Source organism: Lolium rigidum, chromosome 6, assembly GCF_022539505.1.
Source record: "Lolium rigidum isolate FL_2022 chromosome 6, APGP_CSIRO_Lrig_0.1, whole genome shotgun sequence".
NCBI classification, from domain to species: domain Eukaryota; kingdom Viridiplantae; phylum Streptophyta; class Magnoliopsida; order Poales; family Poaceae; genus Lolium; species Lolium rigidum.
Genome location: NC_061513.1, coordinates 26,014,410 through 26,038,503, shown reverse-complemented (window position 1 = coordinate 26,038,503; position 24,094 = coordinate 26,014,410). Strand labels below are relative to the sequence as shown.

Genomic DNA, 24,094 nt, shown 5'->3' with positions numbered 1-24,094 from the left:
TCATGTAGAACTTGAGTTCCTGGAAAGTGAGGGCGACCTCGTCCTCCTAGACCCCCTCAATCACCTCCGCCTTGACGGCCCTCACGAGCTTCTACTGTGAGCCCCTCGATCTGATCCACGCCCTCATGAGCTCGACGGAGATTACCTCCGCAGACTCGACGGTGATCACTTCGTTGAAGGCGAGAAGGAGATTGCGACCCCTCGATCTACTCCATGATGTAGGGCTCGACGGAGGGCTTGACGGAGGGCTCGACGGGAATCGCTAGCTCGGCGGGAATCACCGGCCCCACGATCCGCTCCGCGACCCCTCGATCTGCTCTGCGACCTCTCGATCTGCTCCTCGACGGAGATCACCTCCAAAACGTAGGGCTCGACGGAGGACTCGACGAAGGGCTTGGCGGAGGGCCTAACGGAGGGCTCGATGGCGAGCTCATCGGGAATCGCCGCCGCTAGACGATTTAGGGTCCGCGTGTTGGTGTCGATTTTGTGATGGAAATGAACAGACGAGGGCTGGTGTGGGTGTTTTGGTAATTTTACAAAGTGGACGAGGTGGAGGGAGTTTTTCTTAATATGTTTCTTTCGGTGGAGGGAGGTTTTCGTAATAAATTTTAGCGGTGGGGGGGGGTCCGCAAAATTGATAGCCTATGTAAAGGCAGCCATCGCTTCGGCCGAAAAGTTTTCCCTCATTCTCCCTCCTTCAACCAGAAACAAGGGTTTCCTAGCGGAGACCGTCTCGGAGAGATTTCGTCGCTTCGGCCATCACCGACGACCATCGAAGCCGGATAATCCAAGGTACTTTACAGATCCCAATCTGTCGGTCTATTTGCAGATCCCAATCTATTGGTCCTTTGCAGATCCAATGTTCTTTTGACTATTCTCTTCCAAGAATTGATTTGATTATGTGGAGGATTTGGCTTCAATATATTTCCAGTGTTTTCCATGCTGGATTAGGGATTACAAGATACATGCAATGTAAAATTGAGTGTGTACTATTTGTTTTTTAAATAAACTAGATTCCTTGCATTCTTTCCAAGAAATGATTTGAATGTGTGGAGGATTTGGCTTCAATACAAACTAGTTTTTCATATCTGGATTAAATCATTAGGGTTCTATTGTTTTTCAATACAAACAAGAACCCTTTATTAGGGTTCTGTTTGCATGGGTGAAGATAATACTAGTTATAAAATTGCATTACAAATGGAAAACCATTACTTGTATTTTCCTGCAAGTGGGAAGTAGTCAAAGCTTTGAATATTGAAGGTCATACTTCAACAAGTTGAACCCACTTTGAGAAAACTTATAAAATAAACAGGGAGGATTAGCAAGAGAAAATATGCAATTTAACTAAACTATGCAGAGCAGGAACTATACAATATCATTATTATTAGTGAGCCTCCGTAGACATGTTAAACTTGAGTGTCAAAGCATGTGCACCACAGAGATGTGATTGGTTAAAATATACATACAACTGTTTCAAATTTTACAGGATGTACATTCTTGGTTGTAAAGCATATATAGTATAAGTTAGGAAAAAACAAGAATATCAACTCATGCATGGGTACCAGAAAAAACTAGTCAAACACCTAAACCCTAAAAAATCAGAAGATAACGGTATACACACATGGACTAGCATTAACTGGTGAATGTTGAGCAACAAAACATGTGTGCACCACTTGTCAAATTGTTTAAGAAGTCAGATGACACACTACTGAACCCTATTTCCACTGTTTACTTGTGTCGCCATTTAACATGTGTGCACCACTAGTCAAATTGTTTTGATGTAAATAATAAGAAAACTTAGTACAAAATTGTGTTTGTGTGGGCAGAAGATTTTTCTTATCAACTCTCATTATAAAAGATTACATGTGGTGTCAGTGTAATGTAAGCTTGATACACTAACTATTTCTAAAACTATTTGATATATGAGTACCTGGAGGGGACCTTGTATGTTTGGGATAGAAGAATTCGACAAGCACTGCATGTTTGGCAACGACATGTGCCTTTCCGCAGATGACCATTTATTTCTGAATGAATTCTGTGAGGATTCTGGTCCGTATGAGATTTTATGTGCACATGATGACCTATTCAAACGTCGTCTCAAAGAGTGCCAAAATGGTGATATGCTTTGTCTTACTGGAACGATAAGATGCTACGTCGACATAAATGTGAATTCAGCTGTGTTAACACTTTCCAAATTTCATGTGCACAGGTTTTTGGAGCTAGGTTCAGTAAGTTGCATCTACAAAGATACTTAGATGGTGCTATCAGGGTGGAGTTTCATTGCACCACCAGTGATGAGATGTTTGAAGTGAGGATGAAGAAGGGAATGGGCACAAACCAAGCCATCATGACAAGTGGTTGAGATGATTTAGTCAATGAATACAACTTCGCAGAGGGTGACATTATACTTTTCTTCTTTGAACCAAAAAATTCTGGAGGTCTGAATCTTCTACTTGTGCACATGCCTCTCGAGGAGGAGGACGACGACGAAGGCGAGCACAACATCAGTGATGACGATGCTGAAGAGGATCATGACATACATGAGATCAGTGATGATGTTGCTGAAGATGATCATGACATATATGAGATCAGTGATGATGATGCTGGTCAAGGTAAAGTTGTTGATGATGCTGGTCAAGGGGATTCTTATTTTCATGGGACGTGCATTTTCGGAAACAAGTTTAGCATGAACAATACCCAAATCATGCACCTTAAAGATTTTGTTGATTACTATCCCGATGCACCAATCCCACAATATGTCTACTGCTTGACATAGTCCTCTCTCAACAAGATGGTAAGTTTTCTACTTGGTACCTCAGTTTAATTTAATACTAAATCTCCTATCTGTTTGCTAAATGCGATAGTATTTTTTACTAGTTAGTGCTGAAGTACATGTCGACTAGTCGAGCAGTAGTCTAGACTAGTCACGACTAGTCCATGAGTTGGTACCCCCAACGACTCAACTCGACTCCTCGACTAGTAATCCTTGATATGAACATAACTTCTACACTTGTGTTTCAGAAATTTTCTGAGGATTTCACAAAGACCTACCTGTTACAGTTCTTGCAAAAGTCAGTCCATGTAGTAGTTAACTGCACAACAAGTCTGCAAACTATGTATGCAGAGATGAAGCTTGAAGAGCGGAAAGCAGTGATGAAGGCAAACTGGAGCGACACTGTCGAAGCCCACGAACTGCAAGTGAAGGATGTCCACGCCTTCAGTTTCAGGGATGAGAGCAAATCACCTCACAGGGACCGCAGTGCGTATCTTAGGCTGGTGATAACCAAGCTTGATACCATCCACTGATCCTCAGCTAGCTGGAGCACCTTAGGAACTAAGTTCAAGTCCTTAGTTATGTGTTATTATGTGAACTTGATTATGTATTAAGTACAACCTGGTAACACTGCAACAACTGATGAGATGTATGCTGAACTACTTATGTTATGTAGTACCTACTGGTGAGAAGTATGCTGAATTATGTGGCTGTGTTATGTTAATGCTTACAGTATTGATTGTATTCTGTTTGGAGCTGGGTTTTTGTAAAATGCAAGACATCCCAATGCAGTTTGCATGTTGATCACAACTGGTTGGAAAATTTCTTGCAAAATAGCTTGGTTATTTCCTCTTTGAAATGGCATTCAATCTTTTGCTCCTTTTCTGGAAGTTATGAATGCAAGACATCCTAATTCAGTTGTGCTAGTTGATCACAACTGCTTGGAAAATTTCTTGCAACATAACTTAGTTATTTCCTATTTGAAGATGGCATTCCATCTTTGGTTGTTTTCTTGATCACAACTGCTTGTAATTATTCTTGCAAAATCCGACGATTTTCTTTATTATAGGATATTTTGTTGCCAAAAAACCAATTTGGGCCGGCCTAACCAATACAGGCCGACCTATCCAAACCAGTATGGGCTGGCCTCACAATTTGGAAACGAAGAGGCAGTTAGTCGTGAGATGGCGGAGCATTAACCGAAGAGCATTAACCCACTCGTTGGAGGAACCGAAGAGCAGTTCTAGGTCTTCACCATTCCTCTTCCCGCCATCGTTCTATTTCTGATTCAACTTGTTCTTCTTGTGGTGATTCTCGTAATGTTTCTTCTTCTTCTTCTTCTTCTTCTTCTTCTTCTTCTTCTTCTTCTTCTTCTTCTTCTTCTTCTTCTTCTTCTTCTTCTTCTTCTTCTTCTTCTTCTTCTTCTTCTTCTTCTTCTTCTTCTTCTTCTTCTTCTTCTTCTTCTTCTTCTTCTTCTTCTTCTTCTTCTTCTTCTTCTTCTTCTTCTTCTTCTTCTTCTTCTTCTTCTTCTTCTTCTTCTTCTTCTTCTTCTTCTTCTTCTTCTTCTTCTTCTTCTTCTTCTTCTTCTTCTTCTTCTTCTTCTTCTTCTTCTTCTTCTTCTTCTTCTTCTTCTTCTTCTTCTTCTTCTTCTTCTTCTTCTTCTTCTTCTTCTTCTTCTTCTTCTTCTTCTTCTTCTTCTTCTTCTTCTTCTTCTTCTTCTTCTTCTTCTTCTTCTTCTTCTTCTTCTTCTTCTTCTTCTTCTTCTTCTTCTTCTTCTTCTTCTTCTTCTTCTTCTTCTTCTTCTTCTTCTTCTTCTTCTTCTTCTTCTTCTTCTTCTTCTTCTTCTTCTTCTTCTTCTTCTTCTTCTTCTTCTTCTTCTTCTTCTTCTTCTTCTTCTTCTTCTTCTTCTTCTTCTTCTTCTTCTTCTTCTTCTTCTTCTTCTTCTTCTTCTTCTTCTTCTTCTTCTTCTTCTTCTTCTTCTTCTTCTTCTTCTTCTTCTTCTTCTTCTTCTTCTTCTTCTTCTTCTTCTTCTTGTGGTGATTCTTCTAATATATGAGTTAGTGTTACTTAGTTAGGGTATATTCGTACTAAAAAATGAAATGCTTAATTTGTAGGAAAATATGAAAGGAGAAGCGTGTCCTATCTGCAAGCAGCCGATCACCAACTATCGACGTTCTGACAGGCATGCCTCAAGCTTCAAGATCATCGTGCCAAGTAACTACGAAGAATATGTGGTGAGTAATCATAGCAATTGTTCACGGTCATGATGCCATCTACTAGCCTAATTGTTTCTTCATTTTTGGCAACAATTGTTTGAACTAAATTATTTTGCTTTCACATTTTTGTCAGACTATACCTGGAGAAGAAGGAAACCTGCACTACTCTGTATGGACCATTTTGGTATTATTTTGAGAGGGCACACCATCTTGAGGTCGACGATGTTGTGACCTTTAAATTACCATCTAAGGATGACAAAGCTGATGATACTGATGAAGAAGATTTAGAAGAACTAGATTATGAAGAAGAGATTACCGTAGATGTGTTTGAAGTAACTGTAACCAACCCTGATGGAGAAAACAAACCATATGACATGATGGATGGTATGTTCATGCTTTTAATTTGCTACTCCTTCCATTACAACAATTGGTTCTTTAATACTTGTATATAATTAGATCTTATACTTTTTTTGCAGCCGCCCCATATGTCCCTGAGTCCGTTAGAGTCCCATTTTACAAGACTATTTACACAGACATGCTCTCTGTTGGTGAGGCAGACCTGGCAGCCATAACATTTCAAATGTTAAAGGATGTGAACAACCTTGGACATGATGAGGAAGCAATTGCTGACCTGCAGTACTTTGTACACATAGTTGATCAATCTGACCTCTTTTTAAACCGCTTCGTAAGTTCTTTCAGCAGTATGCTCATCTTCTAAAATGTAGTTTAGCAAGACCTAATAAATGTGGTTTACTTTCGCAGATGATGCCATCCCACATCCTAAGTGGTTACCAGTACCAACCTAGGGGCATAGCTGTATACTCAAGCAGGGTTATGAATGATGAAATATCTGGAGAGTATATTCTGCACCATGGCAACCAGAACAAGGTGGAATTTCGGATGAACCAAGAACAGATGGACTATATCTGCAGAGAAAACTACATTAATCGTGGTTCACAAATTCTTATGAGGGTTGATAAGTGGGAGGACAGCATTCACCTCTTTCTGGAGAAGATTGACGACTGAAGACATTCATCGGCCGCGTTATGGATTAGGTTGTTATGGATTAGGTAGTACGACTGCTGTTGCTGTAGGTTGTTTATCTCGTAAGACCGTTGTTCTAGGTTGATGTTTATTTCTGTTATGAATGTTGATTGCAAGGAAACTAGTATTATTATTTTGTAATGTGCTTGTACTGGTTGATGCGTCAAAACATCACTCCCAAAATTTTCATGTTATATTGGTCTGTCTAACTTTATCCAGACGTTTGCCAAGATCAACCTTCTTAGACTACTTATAGTGGAAGTAACTTTACGAGTAACTAAGTGTACAACTCACCAAATTTGATTATGTGGCAGTGAGTTAATGAGGAGAGAGCAGGGTAGAGTAACATAGCTAGTTACTGTAACATCACATTTCCTAAGATACAATAAGTCTAACAAACTAGTACTATTTTGATGTTACTAACCACTATGAAGGTAGTAAAATAGAGTAATAACATACACTATGACTAGTCTTAGGAATTCACACGTGGATTAAATGTGACGCTGCTTGAAGTGGAAGTGAAGACGTGATGGCAGAGTCCAGAAATCAAATTTAAGATTAATAACATTGTCATTTGCCTGCCTATTCTCGTGGTCTTACAAAAGGTTGCACAAACCGAATGTGGAGTTTATGGAGATGAAGAGCCCACTTAGGTGAGCATGTTTCTTTTCGAGTCTATCCCTTGTCGCTGTATTTCCATTTGGAAACCATGACATTATTTTCTCATGGAAACCAATGCATATGATATATATACTAGTGTTACTTGGTAGGCAAATGCGATTATCAGCGTATCCGAACAAGTATGTTGATATGACTTAGGAGGGTCACCTCAAGACACTCAAAGCAATGATACATTCGTGTGTCTCTTCGATTGCGACTTCTGTTGATCAATATAGCATGGATAACATCGGAAATATATTTTGTCTCATAGGTTTAGATACACCTATTACTGAAAATACATAATTAAAAAATGTCTAAAAATTTCTAAAATAAATTCGGGGTGTACTTTCACATATTCTATGCTGCACATAAAGTGTCACGAAAAAAAATTTATTTTCTATGGTCCGGGCAAAAAAGACAATTTCTGATGCTCCAAAAAAGTTTTTCATGAGACATTTATTTATCTTTTTTACATAGGCCATGTAAAATATTTATTCCCTCAAAACTTTCATCAGGTAACATAGCACGTTCAGATGCACGATGAGAAATTTTATTCGAATTTTGTTAAAATTTTGAGACAAATTTAAATTTTACTTTTCCTAATAGGTGTATGTACACCTATGAGCCAAAATTCGGATAACAATGCCATTTTGCCTATATATTCTCGTTTAGGGCATCTCTAACTGGGCGACGCGAATGGACACGGAGCGACCGTTTGCGACCGCATGATTGAAAAATGCATCTGCACCCAGGCTTAGCAGGCCGACGCATAGTGACCAGGCCGCCCGCAGAGATGCAAACGTGATCCAAATATGCGCCTCAGATGCGTCTCGGCGGACGCTCCGCGGTCACGCCGCGTGACCGCTTGCTTCTCCCACGGGCCCGCCTGGCAGCGACCAAGGTCAATGCATCTTCTCAAGCACGCAAGTACAGGCGACGAGGCATTGATTCGGCAGCCTGCACCACGTTAATGGCGATGCCTCGCCTGCCGCACGGCCACCACCCACATCTGTCTACGAAATTAATGCCGTTGCCAAGCGTGTCGCGCCCCTCGGCTTCCTCCGGCATATATAAATAGGGGCGCGTGCTCGGCTTCCTCATCCCTTCCTCATGAACCCTAGCCGCCGCAGAACCTCTCCTCTACCACCAACTTCGCCATGATGAGCTACAATGTTGGCGGCGGCCAGGCTACTCCACCTCCACCTCCGTCTCCGTCTCCACCTTCGACTCTACCTCCCCTGACCGACAACTCCGACACCGAGGAGTTCGACGACGAGAACGGAGAGAGCGCAGACGTCATTATCGATGCGGCTATGAACGCGAAGTTCATGACTGACGCGGAGCAGGAGGCAAAGGAGGAGCGGGCGGCCCACGCGGCGTTCGGCACGGAGCAGCAACACCGCAGGGAGGCAGCGGCCGCAGAGGAGGAGTCGAACGACTACGACTTTGACTGAAGCGGGCCTAACCCAGAGGAGAATGCGGCGGAGCAGAGGGCCTTAGTGGCGTCCTTCGAGACGCTGAAGAAGGACGAGGATGGACGCCAACGAAGCGTTGCGGCAGTGGCTACCGGAGAACGCGGCGGCCCACCGAGCTCTGGCGACTGAGCGGCGGATGGAGCGGCGGGCGACGGAGGAGGGAGGGAGACAACAACGGGGCCGGGCCGTCAACCGGCCCGAGGGGCGACAAGTAGTCTAGGGGCCTAGCCGTTTTCATTTTAGCATTTGTTTCTTTTTATTTTTTATTTATTTCATATGTAAATTATGCTTTTCAGTTGAATGGAAAAATTGTTAGAAAAATAATGTGCGTCGGGCGGCTGGAGGCACACCCAGATGCAAACAGATGTCCGGTAAAAAATGATCATTTTCGTGTCCGCAGGGCAGATACAAATGGACACAGCCGGTCGTTTTTGGCGTCTAATTTGCGTCACAGCGTTGGAGATGCTCTTATCGATATCCACACGGTCTGCTCAAACCTATTGCAAATGTAGTGGAGTGAGTGCTAAGCAGAATGTGGCGTGCTTCCGTTTATGGCAAGCCAGCCAGAATGCCAAGGGCATTGAACATTGACGGCTAAATCGGCCTGCGAGGCTTCACTCACCACGACCGGTGTTAAACTGACCACCGACTTGGCTTCACTGACCAACTTTTTTTCCTTCTTAGTCCCTAAAATAAAATTTCCTTCAGAGTTTCTTTCAAGTTTGGGGGGGCGCCCCCCCCCCCCCCACCCCACCACTTACACATAGCTATGGCATGCATCGGCTTAGCATAGATTCACCTTATAACATGTTAGATTTTTGTTCCACATATATTTTAGGCTTTGACATTATCTATACATGGATATGCTACTCCCTCTGGCTCTAAATACTTCTCGCAGATTTAATCACAATATAGGCTAAAAAAAATAATTTCGTTGACCCCGCAACAAGGATTAAGGGCCGAAATTCGTAAAACTATTACTCCATATTATTTTGGTTATATCTTCTTATTATATATAGGGCTTTTGAATTTTTACAGGGTCACCAAAATCTCAGGTATGTCCCTGTTTCGTACTAATACAGAAGTTTATTTATTTTCAGATGAAGAAAATCAAGTCGAACCAGAAATATGGTATGGGGCAGGAGGAGTCTCTGGCAGATTTGCCGAGCGCAGATTGTCATCCTGGCTTTGGTCATTGCGCTGGCGGTAGCAGTTGCCATCGCCGTCTGCGCATGTTGAAATTACCCAGCCCGTAGTTCAGAACTGTGTAGTGTTTATCTGTAAATAAATGCATTGTTTGCTTGCTCACTTGCTTAGATTTGAACGCAATTTCGATGTGTACTTTTGCAAAACAAAACCATGCTAGTTCCAGGAACCAACGGATAATATGCACCTGACCTTTGACCAACTCGGTAGGCCATGTTTAACTATTTCTTTAGACTTTAGGGGCCAAATCTGACTTTTAAACAGAACTTACTCTTGCAAGTAGACTGCTAAATCAGGACCCTCAAAATCTCAGAGTTTCTCTCAAGTTTGGGGGGGGGGGGCACCCCCTTCGGAATAGCAGAGATTCACCTTGTAAACTTAAAATACACATTCTTTACGGTCTGGTTTCGTAGATGGATAGGGCGGCACATTCTGAGCACAGCTACCACCAACTTCGCACCGGGCTCGAGCATTGGATCCACCCATCACAACGAGTCGAGAACTGGCACCCAGGAGCGCATGCAGCTACTAGCTACTAGCTAATAATCCATAAACTTGCTGCTGTTCCTGCTCATTCGCTCGCGGCCTCTACGATCAGGTACGTACTACTGTGATTTGTTGGCTTGTTCGCTTCTTGCCTATGTATAGGCAGATTCTGCTTCTTATCAGCCTCTACTCAGCTTCCTGCACACCAGAAGTTAACACTGAAACCACCGTAGCTCAATTGTTTGTACGGTTAGGCGTGCTAGTATCCTACATAGTAGGAGGTAGCAGTTTCTATTACTTCAGGCGTCGGGTTTTTTTTTTCTCTTTCTTTTTTAAGTCTTTTTTCTATTCCATGCTATGCCTGTGATACATCATGCTTGAGTATTTATTTTTATTTGCATTAATAAAACTCAGAGAATTTGCATGCATGAATCACGCTATAACTAATTTTGAAACAAATTTCTATTTCAAGTCTTAAATATATTAGAAAGTTTGTACTACGATATCTGCACTTCCCATATTTAAACCGAACAATTAATTACATTGATCTTGATTTATAGATATGAAGGGAAATTTTATATAGTGATATTTTATTCCTCTCACGGGGATAATTCTTATAATGGGCTTATCTATATAAATACTTGTTGGGATAGCTTTTACATGCTATCTCTACTGTATACTCCATGTATTCGGAATAGCAGATTCACCTTATTATAAACTTTTAAAAATAACATTCTTACGGTATTGTTTTTGCAGATGGAGAAGGCGGCACACTCCGAGGGCAGCTACCCCGAAACTGGCACGGGGCTCAAGCGCTGGTTCCACCCTTCACGGCGTGTCGAAACCATCGTGTCCCTAGTTGTCATCATCATGGTGGGGATCGCATTTGTGGTTGGGTGCTGCTGGTGCTACTGGGAGGCGCGCCGTTTGAGGGCGGCGACGCTCCACACAAACCGCATCAGACGGCATCAGCAACTGTTGCCGTGTGATTAGTCACATAGATTTGAGGATGGATTTTCTTATTGCTTCCGTCAGCTGGATCAGTCTTACTTCTTTATGATGATTCTGTAAGCTTTAGAGCCAACCTGATGGTTTTGTGTCTACAAAAATGCCAGTATTTGCGTGTTCTGATTCTGAATGAAATTTGGTTCATGATTTCTTCCGTTTATTTCATCCATGGTCTGACAAGAACTGATAAGTCTGCACTGGTCCATATTCCTAGTCAGATATGAGTTTCTTTTCTTTATCAAAAAGATTTGTCGCATTGCTGAAAAACATTGGTCACCGTATTTCCTGTCCGCATTCTTGCACGAACTCTGCGGCCTGGACCTGCTTTGATCTGCCATCCCAAATTGCTTCTACACCTTTACCATCGGTTTATCTACTTATGATTCATCCTGGAAAAATATTTTAGTTTCTTAGCAAATTGGTGTTAAATTCGATTTGTTCTCATTGCCGTTTCTTAGGAAACCTCGAGCACTGGTTGCAAGTATTCGATGCTTTTGCCTCAACGGATGTGGCATCGTTGATGCAGATTGCAATTATGTTCGCCCATACGTCGGAGGCGTTCCGGACAGGCGCTGGTCTTCCTCGCCGACGTTGGAGGCTCGCGGGGCACCGGCCCACGGCCACCTGCCAGGGTTGCAGCGGAAGGGTAGGGCCTAGGGCGCCGCCAGCGAACGATCATTACGGACCTCCGACGGACACTACACTCCTGTACGGTCTATATTTAGGGGCATTTGAAAGTGCCCCAATAGGTAGCCAAAGTGCCCCTAATTACTTTTAGGGGCACTATGAAAAGTGCCCGGATGCTTGTGTCCCTAATTGAAATAGGGGCACTTTGAATGAAATGCCCCAAATAAATTTAGGAGCAGTTTGAATTTTGCCTCTAAAGGTTTTTAGGTGCAGTATGAATTTTGCCTCTAAAGGTTTTTAGGGGCAGTTTGAATTTTACCTCTAAAAGTTTTTAGGGGCAGTTTGAATTTTGCCTCTAAAGGTTTTTAGAGGCACTTTGAGATTTGCCTCTAAAAGTTTTTAGGGGCACTTTTATATTTGCCTCAAAAGGATTTCGGAGGCAATTTGAAATTTACCCCTAAAGGTTTTTTGGGGCACTTAGTGTTTTGCCTCTAAAGATTTTTAGGGGCACATTGAGATTTGCCTCTAAATGTCTTTAGAGGAAATTTGAGACGTGCCTCTGAATGTCTTTACAAACTAGTAAATAAAATGCCTCCAAAACTACAAGCAGTTACATAATATGCATGACACTGGTCATATTACAGTACTAATAACATTACAGTACTGGTTACAGCAATATCCTTTATCATATAAGATTTGGTCAAAGTCAGGGTATAAAACAATCACAGTGGTCACATTACAGTATTAACATGCACTAGTTCAGATGCCCGTGCGTTGCCACGGGTACTCAAGTTTCATTTCTCAATGCACATATTAATTCACAACTCACCGGAAAAGAAAGTAATAACAGAAAAAAGCAAAGCAAGAAAAGAAAAAGGAAAAAAAGGAAACGACCGAGCCAGGCCGGAAGCCAACCCAGCTCAGCACCTTCTGCGGCCGAGCGTGCACGAGAGCCACACACACAGGCTAAACCAACCTGTGACATCCTTCAATCCCCAAAATCCACATTGCCAACACAGACCCTAGCTACCGCGGAGCGTGGCGACTGATGGCGGAGGACAAAGTGCGGACTTCCATGGAGAATACGGGCAGGTCACCTGCACCTGTCGGGGTGCAGCCAACACGCGCCCAATGACGCGTCGGGCGGCGAAGGCGGCAAGGTCCAATGCACCGCGTCAGGGTCCGCCCAACTGATGCCAAGCAATGAACTCGATGCCCTCGCGTTGGGAAGGCAAGGAGGTTCCATGCACCTGATCACGGAGGAAGGGCGCAGGTGGTGGTGTTGATTCCAACGCATCCATGGGCGGTGGAGGAACGCCGCCTCGTCTAGAGGCGTCGGAGGAGAAATCTGGTAAGAAAACTCTTTCTTTTATCCACGCAACATGTTTTATTTTGTTTCGATCAGTGCTCGTCTAGGTTGGATGTTGGTAAAAGTTGAGAGTGATTTGTCTTTAAATTTACTTTTCCCATAGTGGCATATAGGAAGGTTGGCCTTCAGGTCTCTCAGTGAAAAGACAAGCAATCCAAACCATAACACTTATAATAAGCTTACACGTGCAATGCAAGCTGACTAATATAAATATCATCAAACATATTTGCAACCCTAAATTTCAAATTCTTGTATGTCAAACATCATAGCTCTTTTGTCAAGTACCAAAAATATATACATTATAAAACAATATATCCTTAACTTCAAAGTCGAAATACACATTTTTGTATTACACCAAATGCTAGACAGCTGCATATGTCACATACTTTATGCAGCAAATACAAAATAAACATTATCATGGTAAGATGCCAGAGCACTTGAACACATCCAGAAGTTTCAGCCGAGAGAAAAAACGCCAGACACATTGACAAGTTATACATAGAAATAAGCCAGAAAAAATAGTAATATACAAAATTTTGACATGACAGCTATGCTTTAACATCTATAGCAAAACAACGGTGCGGAATACAATAGTTCTTTTCAAAGTATCATTCTTCAAATTGTTCGTTCATCTATAGAAGCCAATAGAAATGCTCAATTGACTAAATTATTGGTTGGGTATGGTTGATATCAAGAGAATCTCTTTAATACACTGCAACACATGGACAATTCACGGTAGTAGTGAAAAATCTTCCTCATGTATCTATAAAATAAATCAAGTCATCTAACTATTAGGTAATGAGAAGCTCACGGCTTTATATTGGTGCTCCCATGACATCTCACTCCTCTATTCTCCTTCCCACCAAACTTTCTTTTCTCCAATGAAGTCCTCCTATTTGTGACTTTAAATATCATAGTTCACAACAAATTAAAAAAATTAGTATATTGATGATATATATACCGTTGTTGATTCATATTGATGATATAGAAATAATGCATTTGTTCGGGATGAAAGATAATTAATAAACTATCAGTTGAATATTAAAAAGGTTCCTAGATTATGTAGTATGTACATATAATCAATTTTCCTTTGAAAGTGTTGCAAATTCAAACTGAACCATGAATGGTTCTTTATCAGCCAGCGTAAGTTTCTGGATAATAGAAGGTTCATCTTCAAGACAATATAAATGAGTACAAGCGGGTAGCTATTAAAAGTATAAACTAATATTAACAATGTATGTCAACAGTGCAATGAACTGGGAACTTAGTTGGGGAATACAAAGAAAGTTCGTCTGTAATTTGTAGTTGTATATGAAAATTACAGGATACCTCACAAATGGTAGAAAATTTGAGCACACACGCAAACATTATAGACAAGCTAAAAGGGGTTCTACTTTTCATCAAAGATGCAACAGCTAAAACAGAATGAGTTGCTTAATTTACCTTTGACAGAATTGAATAGGAAGGACCAAAACAGAGAGAGACATAACCTGAGAACATGCATCCAGAAAATAAATGAGAGCTATCTTAGAAAAGCATATAAGGCTGCTACTGGCTGGCTTCTCCAGTATCTCATAGATTAAAGGCTTCCCTATACTTCCCAAACAAACTTCGTAGGATTGTAGACTTTAGTTTCTCAATATCAGTACTCTTCCAGCATGGGTGGATCAGGAGCAAAAAAAGGTCCGGCAGCGCTTAGGAGATGGACAATTTCTCGCTGACCACGAGAGGATACCAGACAACTCAATTGCAATCAAGAAATGAAGAAAAACAGAACATGATTCTCATGATGCTCTAAAAGGAAATGCACACGAATAAGCAGAAAGTGCATTTGGCAAGCTAGCAAAAGTTCTGTCTCACTCACCTGTAACTTGCCAATTTGATCTTGCATGGACTGATTCATATTTGTACCCCAGTTGACTAAGTAGTCATTGTATTGAAATGGTTCTAACCTTCAGAAAGGTGCCATCTAATGCTTGACATTTGAGTATCATGCTCCGGGAATGATTCCTTTGGCTTATCCTGAATTACTGAAATTTAGAGTAGATGCAAAAGAAAATTAAGCTATGTAAACGCCTATGCCCAAGAGCTAAACAAAGAAATAACAGCGTTTCAGAACAACTGAGATTGTACCAGCTACAATAATGTTTGCACCATACCTCTTTTCTAGTAGAACATGTTTAACCATGGAGAGAGCATCAACCGCTAAATCACTTCCAGATTCAAAGCACTTCCAGATTCACTAACTTCACGCCTAACTGGCTACAGAACAATAGAAAACAAACATCAAACAATAGATCTAGCTCAACCAGCCATAGTATCGCTTAATAATTAATTTGTCCCTGCTAGCTACAGAACCAAACATGTTCAACAACCATTGTTTGCAATGCAGCAAACAAAGACTAATACATTCCCAAGATACACAAAAATTCGAACATCACAGAAAAATTAATAGTGGAAACCTAAATCCACTCTACCCTACTCTAAATCAAAATGAAAGAACTAATCCTACTTCATGAGTACAAGTAGCAATTAGCACCCACATCTTAGATGGGTGTAAAGTGTAAACCATATGACATTAAGCATGAGCTGGGCGAAGCATAGATATCTCTGAGTTTGGCTAAAACTACCTTGGCTAACTGAATAACTTGAACTGAAACTACCTGGTCTATTTTAGTCAATGGAGTACAACATGTCAATCATCCCATATGCAGTAGTGGAAACAAGATGGCCACGCGGATTTGATACTGACTAACCGTGGAAGAGGAGAAGAGCCTTCTTCCAGGCCAAGGAGAAGCAGCTCAGAGCGCCACCACGCACGGGTGCCGAACACGCCCAAACTCCTTTTTCAGCTGATAGCACCTGCTTCTTGTGCTCCCTTAGCCTCTCAGTCGTGAAATCTACAAAGGTAATTTACCCAAAATTCCTCACTGCTAAATCGAACATGAATTTTAATCATCACTGCAACTACTCTTGCTAACTGCTTCACAACTCAAAGATGGTGACTATAAGACAGCAAGAGCAGATAAAACAATGATTATCTATATAAAAAAATCCATGCCACAGTGGTCAATAGACTGTCCTCCTTAAAAAACATCAAGTACAAAGGATGCAAAATCTGCAATTATTGATCATATGCAGATTATAGTGAGTAAACAGTGTATATATACCCAAGGAAAATGGACACGCTTTGTTTAAGAATTCATACACAAGAAATTATTACTTCAACATTGGTTGCCTAACTACATTTCAATACTCGAAAGGTTTTGATATCTACCCTCTTTATTGTAAATAATAGCTAAGAGTAAGTTCAAATATGTGAGCACCAATATCAGTTGAAGTCCTTGTAAATAATAATTATCTGAGGATATTCTTACTAACCTCTTTATTTACTACATACTGTAGTATCATTGGATGAGTTTCATCCTGAAAATTGAGCAGATCGGCCAAGTCGGCAACATCCAAGTACATCGATAAGTGCTCCACGTAATTCCCCTTATGGATAATAAGAACATGTTTGCATCAAAGACATGGAAGTTACATAGATAAAACATTGTAAAAACATCCTGCACCTGCTAGTCTGATAAGTGAAGAAGCCAAGGGCTCACCATTTATACCCACCCACGACAAACTCATCCGAGTAGTGCTTCTTCCCGATAAGCCTGGTGAAAAAAATCAAGTACAATGAGCATCTTATCACAGTCTCATCAAGCAAAACCTGAACCAACTCCGTTAAAATCCCCTTTATGTCAACTAACTGAGAGAGAACGATGTTCACAAGGCATCATCATAAATTAACTTAAGCAGAGTAGCGATTTCCCCTAAGCCACTGAGTAAATTGGTTTAGCCATTCAACATTAGCCTTATTATTCTAGTAAGGAAAAAGTCCATATTTAGACCCTTAACTTCGAACGAAGGCCAAATCAAACCTTTAACTTTCACAAGGTTCGGTTTTGGCCCCTCATATTGTTAACTCGTTCAGCATTGACCCTTGCCCTTGTGAAACCCGGTTTATAGAAACTTATCATGCCATGTCACCGGCTTATTATGCTAACCCTACACGTAATCTAATATGCCATTAGACCTTTGATGTAAATTAGGAATGATATCAAATAGTTCCCTTAAAAAAGGAGCGTAATCAAACAGAATTATGGGCGAGCTAGATTAGTGCGGATCAATCCCGCGCTCTCGAGGCAGTTTGCGTAGCTTCTGTATCTTTTTTCTCTCGCTGGGAAGAACCCTAGAGGAGGCGAGACTGGTGGCGGGGCAGTGGGCGATTCAGTGGATGCAATCCACAAAAGTATTCGGTGAGTTCCATAGCCAAGCAGAATTCTCGCTAGTTTAGTTGATGGAATCGTCAATTCAGTTTTCTCGTCATGTTTTGTAGGATTCTAGAGATGGACGAGTTTGTTCTGGTGAGATTTCATTGGGGCGGTTGCTTTTTGAATGATGGAAAAGAGCTGACATAAGTGGGTGGATCAGAGGGGCCTCGTCAATTGAGGTTGACAAAATTAGACATTTAGACTGCAGGAGGTACGAGGTCATTTGCCTCCCGAAATCAATACCAGGAAAATCTGTCAAAATAAAACCAAACAGTTACTACGCTAGTGTAGGACGCACAAGAAAATTCTGCAAAGATGAGCACCATACAGTAGCTAGCAGTGTTCCGTAACTGATAGTAGTCACTGTGGCATGTGCTGCAGGCAAAACAGAGGAATTTGCCGCTGTGAGGGTAGTAGCCTTGGTCACAGCGCTGGTGATGGCACTTCCCTGAAGCAGATCGAGTGACACAACGCTGTTGGTGGGGCACGCAATGAACGTGTACCAGAGCGCTCGGCCGGCCTTGAGCAGCAGCTGCGCGGCGTTGGCATGGCGGGTGAGGCCGGCATACTACGGCGGGCGGCGACAGAGTTCCAAAGGTCACCCGCGTTGACGCTGGAGCCGGTCTTGAGGAGGATGGCGAGCCGATCTGCCTGGACTCCGCCAACGCCATTGCATCTCGCGCCAACAGCAACGCCAACGCTGCCGGAGAAGACTATGTTTCCAACGAATTGGGGATTTTCACAGCTTGATATTTGTCTGTCCTTCCATAACTGACTCCTAAACTGCTATCGTGGTTAGCTTACGTGGAGGGTTTAGCACCCTGAACCGGTGACGTGTTCATGGTCGATTAGTGAAACCCGAATCTCACAGGGCCGAGGGTCAACGCCAAACGGGTTAAGGAGATAAGGGGCCAAATCTGGACCATGTGAAAGTTAAGGGTTCCATTTGGACTTCCGCTAAAGTTAATGGTTCAAATATGGACTTTTTCCTTCTAGTAAATACGTTTAGTCATCCACCATTAGGAGAACCACAACCATATATAAAGTAATAAATTAGCATGATTTGCTAGCAAATATGTACGTGTTTTATTTGTTCCCTATAAAATTTCACCACTAAAGCATGTGAAAACCAAAACAGGCTGAGGAAGGTGAATAGAAGTCATACCTAACCTTACTGAACTGTTTTTATTGGGAGGACTAAGAAAGCAAGCGATGCTACTTTATCTATTGATCTTTTTTTCTTCTTGAGTTAATTATCTATTGATCTCTTGGATGTACTTTAGCTTGGTCTGTTGCTCAGTCATAGTAACAATAGTGTTTTCTAGGATAAAAAATATGGCTCCAACTGTAGCGCAAACATCGACGCAGATCTATAGAGATTTCTCCCATTGTCCTGCATCAACAATGATCTGTCAAATATAGATATGCAGTAAAGCATTTAAATAAAATACAAATTATGTAAATACTCCTTGCATGCATACATTACCTGCATGTGTTTCTTTCAATTCATTAGAAGGTAAGAGCATTTCAGCATAGAATTAAAGCAGTCTAGTAGACATTCCTGAAAAGAGGATGAAAATAGGGACAATGAGGTGTCAGGGAGGAAGGAGCGAAGCAGCATAGCAGCGCCCAAGCTTGGACTAAACGAAGTTCAGGAACGAAAAGAAAATCTTTAATGAAGTACTGAATTCAATAGTTAGGATACTCATTGAATATCGCTCTTTGCCAACTGCGAAAACAAACTGAATTGTAGAAATGGAAATTAGAGAAAAGTGCATATCAAATTATCAATCGAACATCATACACAAGGTTTTTGTATAGATGAACTATAAAAGAATTTCATGAGACATCATAATCCAAGAGAAAAATCCAGGTGGAATTTGGAGCACCCTGGTGTATTCTCACATGACCTAAAATTACCTAAAAACTATGTCCATGATATTGTTGCTGATAAGCCGAATCCAACCATATTTAGCAACATTGATTAACTCATAACGATTACTACTTTTGATTTTGAAATAGCTGCTACTGCGGGCAAGCAGGTTGATATAGAACAAAACCAACACGCAGATATAGAATTATCTTCTAAAATATAATAGTTGTTCTTTATGATAGAGGTATTTACCCATCAGCATGATGAACATCTTCCCAGAGCTGGGATGACTATCCTTCTCCCTGCATATCTTCTCTCAGAACATTGCAAGAATCCAACATATACTTATAGATGCAAAAAAAACAATCATATCACTATTTGTATTTTTCTAAAACAAGATTTATTATTTGTTAAGTGGCAAATGGTGAGCACATAGTCCCTTGCTCAGCCAATTTCTTTGAATATATATTGTGTACATGAGTGATTAACTGCAGAAGAAAACAGAAGTCACAAAACTGAATTGAAGAATTAAATAACAGCGTACCGTATGCCAGGAGTGTCATGTGCTGCCATAATCTGAATGAGCTGATGCACCATTTGCTTCACTGCAGTTTTTTAATATTATTTTCCATTCTATTTTCTGTTACAACTACATAAGGAAATAAGAAAGAATTTACTCAATTAGCTGTCCGTGGGAGGATTGTTAACATCATTTACCTGGATAAGGCGCAGTAGTGGTGGAATCACATCGCGGAAGCAGTTCTGGCCCGTCATGCCGATAGCAAGACTCACGGTGATCGCTGGATCGAAGAGGTTGTCCTCCTCCTCCTCCTCTGCATCCTCCTTCAAATTCATCGCCCTCTTCTTCTCCCACCTTGACACCACCATCACACCGGCAAGTCCACCTCGTCCGCTCCTCCCCCGAGGCCACCAACACCCGCCAGCCCCGCTTCCTCGACCTGGATTCGCGCGTCCGTGGAGCAATACACCTCAACATTCAACTCCCAGGGAATCCCGGCCTTCCCCCACTACCTCCCCCCGTGCACACATCCCAACGGTGAACCAAGGGTTTCGGCGGAGTTCAATTGGGGGCACCACCAGCGCGAGTGCTGCAAGGGCTCGGGCCGAGTGGGGGCTGCTGGCGGGGAAGCTGGTGGTGGCCATGGATTCCTGCGAGGAGCCGTCCGCCATGGGGAGTGCCGTCTCCGGCGGAGCGGCAGTGGCCAAGGGACGCTCATCCTATTTTGTGTACGACGGGAGGATGGCGGCGGCCACGCTTGAGGAAAGTGGAAGCACATGTGTGCAAGGTGGAGGTGTGACGGGATTAGGGCGACGGCCCATGTTGGCCCAGCCCAGGTAGGCGCGTGCGGAGCATAGGGAACGGGAGGACGACCAAACTGGGGGAGAAGGGGGAACACGTTCGTTCTTTTTAAGTATATAGTAGAGAAAACGGTGAGCTAGGAGTCGACCGGGAGAACTTGAGAGGTGAGGGGACTGATGAGTTGGGAGTTAGGAGGACAACAAGCCGTGCCCAAGACCAGGGGAGACACTGCACATGTCTTTATCACTGGCAATGGAGGCGCGCGAGACATCAGTCGAAGGCCGCTGCACCATGCCCATCTGTATTGTCCTCCCCATCTGAAGGCGATGTGCTCCTTGAGAAGGACCTCCTTAGATCTCCTTGTTGTGCTGCACCGGGGCGAGATGATAGTCGACGGCGGAATGAACCACAACAGCGAGGGAGGCTGTGAAGAGGAATACAGCAATGGTGTGGACAGGAAATCTCCACCGTAGAAGAAGACAGCAAGGAGCATCATACCTGGCTCCAACGCGATGGAGGGGAGGTAGAGCCGGACGGAGATGCTCTCCGTGAGGTTAAGGATAACATTCTTGGAGTACACGCCGGAGTGGAGGGTGGCATGGTCTTGGTGCCATCGAAGCACTCGACGCGGCAGTGGCGAACTGGTGATGGATAGAACTTGTGAGGGGATCGTGGGCTCTTGGCATGCGTGGGTGGGAGGTGGGCAGTTTTTCTCCTGGTTTTTTTTGGGCGGTCCTGCTGTATGATGAGATTTTTCTTGCGGTACTTGGAGCGGACGACGTATCAACCATACCTACCATCACCACCGCATGTTCCCAACGTATAAACATCTTCATAATATAAAAAGAGGCATCATTTACCTGTGGATTCTTCAAATTGAATATAAATACATTGTCGTCAGCAGTGCCAACGGCCATTAGAGGATAACTAAGTGAGAGGACATACCAGCGCTCAGAAAGTTGCTGAACATATGCTGGCTGAGCTTATCGAGGTCCCAAATATCTTAATGAACAGAAGGTTAGAGGGATTTTATTTATAGTAATCATGTTAATAAATAGGTTTTAGGTCCATTGTGTTTGTATGCATGTCATCATTTGGTAAACAAAGTTCATGGTGCTTAGATATAATGCAGCTGAATCAATATTTCAATGATATGCCCTTATGACACAATCTATCACATGCAATGTAACACAGGACAATAGCACATTGAGTCACAACTAATTTCCGTAAGAATCAATGTAACTTCAAGTTTGTGTACATCTGATCACCTCAAAGTCTTATTCCAGCTCCCGCTGACAAGATTCATTGTGAACCCAAGAATCGGTACTAACCTGTGAAATGTGAATATCATCTGAAAGAGAGCAGCAAAGAATCACGGGCTTCAGCAATGAATTAAGTTAGCCATGCAAATGCTAGTGAGCAGGAGTCAAAACAAAGAAACCTTTAAGATATTGACCTTCTCAAGCAACATATATAGTGCGAGTCCTTGGCTACTGGTTCACTATTTACCTGGATTATATCACTGAATGCGCTTCTATGGTGAAATGCCGACTTCATGTAACTGTATTTTCTGCCCTGCAACCTTCTTCCGGATTATGTAACACTACGATGAATAGAGGAAAAATTTCATTCACTTAGTTATGATTATTATCAGAATATTATAGTAGAGATTTATATTTTTGCACATGAGACAGTATATGTTTGTTCTAATATTCTGAATCTAGATAGATCCATATATGGATTGATGCTTCTGGCACTTGTGTTCTGAAATGATTTTGTTTAATCAAGAATCTTAGGTAAGTCACTGGTTGACACAACTGAAATTAGGGAACAAATGGTGTCTTCACAATTATCATGTTATTATAGGATCTGTGAACTCAAAATAAGTGGAAATAGTGGGAGATGTTCCTATTTGAGAAACTGAATTTTTACCTGTGAGGAAACTGCTGAAGAATTGCATGGTGAGCAGAACCGAGGGCCACACATCAAATCTGAAGGGAAAGTTTTGGAAAATGATACAAGTTACATGCCTTCGACACCCTATAGCAGAGCAAAATAAGTAACAAGTAGAAGTCTCAATCTCATGTTTTCTTTTCCCATGTTCTGAGCACAACTGCACAGGCATCATGTTCTCTACAATACTCACAAACTAATTGTGATTTAGCGGTATTCGACAAGTTCTTTGAATAGGACAATTGTATGACGCACATTGCGAAGTCAACTTCATGCAAAAGATTTGAAAGCAGACGACTGAAAAGATTCATAAAAACGTGACCGCCTATAGCACCTTATATATTGGAGACTGTAATTCAAACAAACGAAAAGGAACCAGCAGAACTCTAATCTTAGTATCATATGAACCGGTCAATCTGGGGTCAATCCAAACTTGACAGATTTCCAGGATGCAATAGGAACTCTCCTATTCCGATCCGAACCTCTGCTAAGCTGCAGGTTGTCCCGCTGCTGGCTTGGGCTTGCGCCTTAGTTTCAGTCAACCTGAAAATTGACCAGATCATACAAATCGAAACGAAAACAAGGGCGTACATAAATTGGATATTTGTACTCTCGAAGACCAGCAGAGGCCGACGCGGCCATGGCCCTTGTCCCGACTGTTCCTAGCGATGTAGTCTGATGCAGAAACGTCAATCTCAACTGATCGAGGCGGTGTCGGCCTTGGCGAACCGGCGGAGGTGGCTTCCCTCACGGAGCACACGATGGCCTTCTCGTCACTGCTTCTCGAGGCGCGGCCGACGGCCCCCTGCGGTGCAGCCGCGCAAGGCAACGACGGCGGTGCCCGGGGGCCAGCGGCGGTTCGGGCTCATAACGAGGCGGAGAGAAGGATCTGTGGTGGAGGATTTTGGCTGAGCGTTCAGTTTTCACAGAGGAGTCGAGCGTGGGTGCTATAACCGGCTCTGTTTTTGTTCCTTCACCATTATCGCGTTGGTTTTCTTGACGTGCGCGCGGTTCGGCGAGAAGAAATCGATTTTATCTTGGTGTGGCGGGGAAGGACTGAACGACGTACCATGGGACACCACCGGTAGAGCTTTAGGCTTAGTTTGGTAACAAAGTTTCTCTAAAACTGAAGTATTGTAAAACTAAAGTATTTATGTGAATGGAGAAAAATACTGCAGTTTCATGATACCGTAGTATTTTTCATTTTTAGCAAAAACTACAAGGTGTTTGGCAAGTGTTGTTTTACTATCCCTTTGATTAACGTTTGACCATCAGACATGTACACATGGTTATTGCGTCAGTTGCTCAAGCATTCGAACCTCAGTCCTAGCTAGCTACCTGGTAATGAATGTTGGAAGCTGTGAACATTATATACTTCGGCAAGAAAATTCAAAATAGTGCTTCAAGCAAAAGACTTGAAATACGTTTGTACGTACTTGTAGTACAAAATATTGTGAGGTATAGCAAAGGGCATCAGAGGTAGCAGATTCCATGCAAGCATGCATAAACTAAGGAACGATTGCATCAGCGGGAACGTTTTCGTTGTTCTCCGTTTCAGCAAAAAGTGGTCCGAGCCTGTTTATTTAATACTTCAAAAATACTACAGTTCGAAGGATACTAAAGTATTAATACTGCATTTTTTAGTCATAGCCAAACACATCAAAATATTTGAAACTGTAGTATTTTTTAAAACTGTGGTATTGCTCAAATACTTCAAAAAAACTTTGCTACCAAACGCAGCCTTAATATAGTACAGATATA

The 24,094-nt window shown here is 42.2% G+C and overlaps 2 long non-coding RNA genes across 10 annotated transcripts in view; one reads left to right on the top strand and one right to left on the bottom strand.

Moving 5' to 3' along the window:
- Window positions 1–10,777, top strand: part of LOC124667396 — a 49,021-nt gene extending 38,244 nt beyond the window's left edge. Inside the window, exon 5 of the long non-coding RNA XR_006991257.1 lies at window positions 10,617–10,777. This is a non-coding gene — a long non-coding RNA (uncharacterized LOC124667396). The remainder of the gene's footprint in view (window positions 1–10,616) is intronic.
- Window positions 10,778–13,398: 2,621 nt separating this feature from the next.
- On the bottom strand, window positions 13,399–23,083 carry LOC124666634. 9 transcript variants are annotated; one of them, XR_006990965.1, is made up of 14 exons: window positions 22,313–23,083; window positions 21,890–21,983; window positions 19,777–21,731; window positions 19,604–19,664; window positions 19,312–19,361; window positions 18,673–18,747; window positions 18,352–18,579; window positions 16,473–16,526; window positions 16,246–16,359; window positions 15,621–15,764; window positions 15,024–15,126; window positions 14,308–14,894; window positions 13,676–13,766; window positions 13,399–13,576 (listed from the first exon to the last, which is right to left on the bottom strand). It is a non-coding gene; the product is annotated as an uncharacterized LOC124666634 (long non-coding RNA). The 9 variants fall into 9 exon arrangements; XR_006990964.1 differs by lacking the exon at window positions 13,399–13,576 and having other exon boundaries at window positions 13,591–13,766; window positions 14,308–14,354; window positions 14,729–14,894; XR_006990960.1 differs by having other exon boundaries at window positions 13,676–14,894.
- Window positions 23,084–24,094: the final 1,011 nt, after the last annotated feature.